General features: G+C 46.1%; 1 long non-coding RNA gene across 1 annotated transcript in view; it reads left to right on the plus strand.

Moving 5' to 3' along the window:
* Positions 1-5,733, plus strand: part of LOC116906296 — a 16,454-nt gene extending 10,721 nt beyond the window's left edge. Inside the window, exon 3 of the long non-coding RNA XR_004388590.1 lies at positions 5,521-5,733. This is a non-coding gene — a long non-coding RNA (uncharacterized LOC116906296). The remainder of the gene's footprint in view (positions 1-5,520) is intronic.
* The last annotated feature ends 267 nt before the right edge of the window (positions 5,734-6,000 follow it).

Here is a 6,000-nt window from a genome sequence, read left to right on the forward strand (position 1 = left end):
GGTGGCTGTGGGGAAGCCCATTGTAGGTGATGCCATCCTTGGGTAGTGGGTTCTATAAGAAAGCAGACTGAGTCACCATGGAGAGCAAGTCACTAAACAGCACCCCACCATGGCCTCTGCATCAGCTCCTGCCTCCAGGTTCCTGCCCTGTCCTGACTTGTTTGTTTTGTTTTGTTTTGTGAAACAGGGCTTCTCTGTGTAGCCCTGCTGTCTTGGAATTAACTTTGTAGACCAGGCTGGCCTCAAGCTCAGAGATCTGCCTGCCTTTGCTTCCCAAGTGTTGGGATTAAGGGTGCACGCCATCAAGTCCAGCTTTGTCCTGACTTTCTTCAGCAATGGACTGTGATGTGGAAGTGTAAGCAGAATAAACTCTTCTCCAACTTGCTTTTTTGGTTGTGGTGCTTTGCTGCAGCAATAGAAATCTTAAGATACCCCTGGAGTTAGAGTTACAAACCAACTTGAACCACCCAACGAAGGTATGGCGTCCTCTGCAAGAGCGGCGTGTACCCTCAGCCACCGAGCTGCCTCTCCTGTCCCTACAGAGCACGCTCTTCATCATATTCCATTGTTTCCTTTCAAGATCCAGGCTAGGGCTAGGGCTGGTGCTGTAGTTCAGTTGATAGAGTGCTTGTCTGGTATACACGAAGCCTTGGGTTGGATTCCTGGCATAGCTGCTCACCTGTCATTCTAGCATTCTGGAGACTGAGTCATAAAGAGCAGAAGTTTAAGGCCATTCTCAGATACAAAGTTGAGTTTAAGGCCACTGTGGGCTCCAGGAGAAACAAAACAAAAAAGCCCTTTTTCCCTTTAGAGTGACCGTTGTAGGAGGTTCTGTTCCTTAAAAGGCAGAACAAGTTCAGCTGGTTCTTCAGTTGAAACATTGTCTCAGGACGAGTGGCTCACTCTTGGATCCTTGATGAAATGGCCCAGAAAGATCTGAAGAGTGTTTCCGTGTGTGTGTGTGTGTGTGTGTGTGTGTGTGTGTGTGTGTGTGTGTGTGTGTGTGTGTGTGTGTGTCTGCGCATGCGTGCGCACTGCTGCTGCCAATACAAGTCAGAGGACAATCCCAGATATCATTCCTCAGATGCCATCTACCAGTGGCTGTTGAGGTGGGGTCTCTCATTGGTCTGGAACTTGCTAAGTATACTAGGCCAGGTGGTCAGCAAGCCTGAGGAATCTGTCTGTTTTCACCTTCCCAACACTGATGTTATCCATGTACAAGTACAGCCATCATGCCTGGTCCCCTCCTCTTTTTCTCTCTCCAGGCTGTCCTCCAACTTCCTTTGTAGTTGAGGACGATCCTGTTGCACCTATCCCAAATGCTGGGATTACAGGCGTGTGCCACAATACCCAGTTTTATGCAGCACTGAGAATTGAATTCAGGTCCTTTTTTCTACTTGCTAAATAAGCACTCTTGGACTAAGCTATATCCCCCAGCCCCTCCCTGCCCTTTTAATGTAGGCTCTGGTCCTTAAGTTTGCAAGGTGAGTAAATATTTTATCTGCTGAGCTGTCTCCCTAGATCCCAGGAATGTTTTCTGAGTTAGACTTTCATCCTAGTACAAACTGAGAGCCCTCCTTATTCTTTTTTTTTTTTTTTTTCCTTTTTTTGTTTTTGACCTTTTTTTTTAATTTCCCGCTTACCCTCTTGGTTTTTTTTTCCCTTTTCTGCAGGGCTTTTTTTTTTTTTTTTTTAAAACAAGAACAGTTTATTGAATGCACACACCAGAAGAGGCACCAGGTCTCATTACAGATGGCTGTGAGCCACCATGTGGTTGCTGGGATTTGAACTCAGGACCTCTGGAAGAGCAGTCAGTGCTCCTAACCACTGAGCCATCTCTCCAGCCCCCTCCCCCCCCTTATTCTTAATGGCTCTTGGCACTTGCTGTGTGCCATAGTTTGAGCAAAATCAGTGCTCAGTGATCCTAAGGTGGGAATTCTGCAAGTGAGAGTGGTCTTCAGTCTGCTGATCTCAGTCTTGGTTTTCTGAAAGCTCGGATGGACTTTACTCTTTGCTCAGCCCTCAAGGCACCACCTCCCCTAGCTGAGCAGGCAGTTCTGAGTTTCTCCTTAGAGTTAAGTTAGGCAGAGCCTGCTGGAGACACTCTGGAAAGGGTGCTGGAGGGGGAAAAAAGTTAGCAAGCCAAAATAAGTTTTGCTCCAAGGTCTCAGAGATGGGAAGGAAGGCACAGGAATATGTGGGGCCTGGTGGTACACACCTGTAATCCCATCACCTGGGAGAGGCTGAGGCGAGAAGCCATGAGTCTGAAGCTAGCCTGGGTTACATAGTGAGTCCTAGAACCAAGCCCTAGTCTCAACACACACACACACACACACACACACACACACACACACACACACACACACACACTCGTGGTGGTTCCAGCTCTTGAAAGGCCGAGACTAGAGGATTGCCACGAGTCTGGGGCTAGTCTGAGCTACATAACAAGACCCTGACTCAAAACAAAAGCAAAATGATAATGCCATTCAGTAATGGAGGGGAGGCATGTGCACTTGTAAATTCTCAGTGAACTGAATGCAGAGTAACTAGAACGGCCAGTCTCTCCCCCTTCTGCCCACTAAGAAGGAAGTACTCAGTAGGGGATGGAAAAGAAAATCAGCCGGTCTGATCTCTGGGACAAAAGAGCCCCACCCCAGACTGAAGCCAGGTCTTCACACAGGCTAGGCAAGTCTCCTTGGCACCCCTCACTTTCATTATTCATTTGATTTAAAATAGTCTGGTGTGTGTGTGCGTGTGTGTGGTATGTGGTGTATGATGTGTGGGGTGTGTGTGAGTGTATGTGTGTGTGCGGTGTGAGTCTGTGTGATGTGTTTGTGTGTGTGTGTCTGTGTGTGTGTGTGTATGTGGTAGGTGGTGTATGATGTGTGATGTTATGTGTTGGCTGTGCTTGTATATGTGTTTTGTGTGTGTGTGTGTGTGTGTGTGTGTGTGTGATGTGCTTGTGTGTGGAATGAGTCTGTGTGATGTGTTTGTGTGTGTGCTGTGGTATGTGGTATATGATATATGGTGTGTGTGTGTGTTGACTGTGTTTGTGTGTGTGGTGTGTGAGTCTGTGTGATGTTTTATGTATGTGTGTGTGTGTGTGTGTGTGTGTGTGTGTGTGTGTGTGTGAGAGAGAGAGAGAGAGAGAGAGAGAGAGATACCAGAACAGACCTATGTAGGAGCTGGTTCTCTTTCTATCATTCGGGTCTCAGAGAGAGGTAAGCACCTTTACCCATGAGGCATCTCACCAGCCCCCTCTCCATGCTTTGAATGACACATAACCAAAGTCCTCCATGGCACGGACTTTCTCCCACATGCTATTCCCTTTAAGCAGGAATGGCTAAAAGTGGCGTCCTTTCTAGAGAGAATTCCCTGCCCATTAATTTCCTAACGGGTGGTAATGCAGTCAGTCCAGGGTCTGACTTCCAAATGCCTGCTCAGCACCCTACCAGTCTGTGTCCCAAAATACTCAAATGGCTCTATTTAGGAAAGACATACGAGAAAGTGAAATTTCCTCCATATAATAAACAAACTGACATTTATCTATTTATTGATTGATTGATTGATTTAAGGATTTTTTTTATATGAGTACCCTGTATCTATCTTTAGACACACCAGAAAGGGGCATTGGATCTCATTACTGACGGTTGTGAGCCACCATGTGGTTGCTGGGAATTGAACTCAGGACCTCTGGAAGAGGAGTCAGTGCTCTTAACCACTGATCCATCTCTCCAGCCCCAAAATTTAGTTTTTAATTGTTCTTTTGTTTGTTTGTTGAGACAGGGTCTCTCTGTATAGCCCTGGTGGTCCTGGAACTCTGTAGAATAGGCTGGCCTCGAACTCAAAGATCTGCCTGCTTCCCACTCCCAGAGTGCTGGGATTAGAGGTCTGTGCCACTGCCTAGCTATCTTTTAGTGTTCTTATGTTGATTTTTCGAGACAGAATTTTATATACCCCAGGCTGGCCTCCAGCTTGCTATTTTGACTGAAGATGACCTTGAACTCCTGATCCTCCTGCTGCTTCTCCCTCCCAAGTGTGGGCCATGAGTCACCATGTCCTATTTTATTTTATTTTATTTTATTTTATTTTATTTTATTTTATTTTACTTTTGGGATGGGGGTCTCACTCTATAGTCAAGGCTGTCCCAGAACTCACTATGTAGCCTAGGCTGGCCTCAAAATTATTTCTTGATTCTTTTTTTTTTTTTTTCGGAGCTGGGGACCGAACCCAGGGCCTTGCGCTTCCTAGGCAAGCGCTCTACCACTGAGCTAAATCCCCAACCCCTCAAAATTATTTCTAAATGGTGGGGATTATGGGCATGAGCCAACAAGTCCTGCTATGTACTGGGTTTAATAGGCTAAAATAATATGGTTATTTCCAGTAAGTAAAATTATTCAAACCTGCCAAAGAATTCAGTTTAAAGGAATGACATGCTAAAACTTGAGGATTTAGAACACATGCCCTGTGGTCTAACAGACAGAAAAGTGGCAGAAAAGGTGCTGGGAAGACAGTGAGGTTGGACCTGGCAAGCTCCATGACATACTTTTTCATGGGGCGCATTGGTTCTTTGTTTTGTTTTGTTTTGTTTTGTTTTGTTTTGTTTGAATACAAGGTTTCTCTGTGTGCGCCACCACCAGGACATACTTTTACTTCTGGTTATTACTTCAAACAGCTGGAGGGAGAGGTGGGAACATTTCCCCGGTTCCCCTTAGGACCTGAGATTGAGATGAAGCCCAGTAGTTCTTAACAACTTCAGACACAGTTTCCCGAGTCTTGAGTGTGGGCCGCTCAGGAACCCTGAGTAGACAGTACCCTCAGCCTCTCCTATGTGTGCCTCCGTACACAGCATGAAATGCGAGCAAAGAATGCTAGAGGCTGGGTTTGCTTCCTACGGAGGCGGCTTTACAGAATTGGGCTACAGAGGGAACAGGGCTAGAGATTAATGCAGACAAACGTAGACCCTTTTTAAGGAATCAGACCCAAACTGAGCAGCGCCGGCTCCAACAGGCTCTTTAGAGCAAACTCGTAGGCACTGAAGGAGGCACACACTCAGCTCGTGCATCTGTCCTTATAGCAGACTCATCTTTACCCCTGGCTATGCCTCGGAACCTCCGGTTCATGTATAAACCTGGTAAAGAAGACCAGTTTCAGGATCGAGTGCTTTGGGAGCAGAGGGGGCGGGCTCATCGTGCTAGGAATGCCAGGGTAGGGGGAAATGCCACCTCATTGTCTCCTTTTAGACCCCAGACGACTGTGTCTTTTCTCCTTTTCTCTCTGCTCCCGCGTGAAGACTGCAGGAGAGAAAAGAGAGAGAGAGAGAGAGAGAGAGAGAGAGAGAGAGAGAGAGAGAGAGAGACAGAGACAGAGAGAGACAGAGAGACAGAGAGACAGAGAGAGACAGAGAGACAGAGACAGAGAGACAGAGACAGAGAGACAGAGACAGAGAGCTGAGGTTTTTATGGGAAGGATGGGAACCTTTGCCACTGCAACTCCTTGATCCATATCTCTATATTTCAGGATGAAGAAACTAAGGAAGAAGGCCAAACAAATTACTTCCTGAGTCTTCTGGATCAGCATCTGAGGATCCAAGCCCAGCGTTTAAGGAACAACTCTTTGCGGTCACTACTGTTCAGCTGTATATGCTTGGAGGGGTAGAGAAAATAGAATGGGGAAGTTCCATGTGAACTATAGTAATTCTTTTTCTTTTTCTTTTTTTCGGAGCTGGGGACCGAACCCAGGGCCTTGGGCTTGCTAGGCAAGTGCTCTACCACTGAGCTAAATCCCCAACCCCAGTAATTCTTATTTTTTCATTCACTTATTTTTTAAATGTATGTTTTTTCTTTTCTCTTTTATAAATTTAAAGTAGTTTTTTATTTTTTAATTTACTTATTCTTTTGTAAGTACACCGCTGCTGTCTTCAGACACACCAGAAGAGAACATCCGATCCCATTACAGATGCTTGTGAGCCACCATGTGGTTGGTTGCTGGGAATTGAAC

This window comes from Rattus rattus, chromosome 1 (genome assembly GCF_011064425.1).
Source record: "Rattus rattus isolate New Zealand chromosome 1, Rrattus_CSIRO_v1, whole genome shotgun sequence".
In the NCBI taxonomy this organism is placed as follows: Eukaryota; Metazoa; Chordata; class Mammalia; order Rodentia; family Muridae; genus Rattus; species Rattus rattus.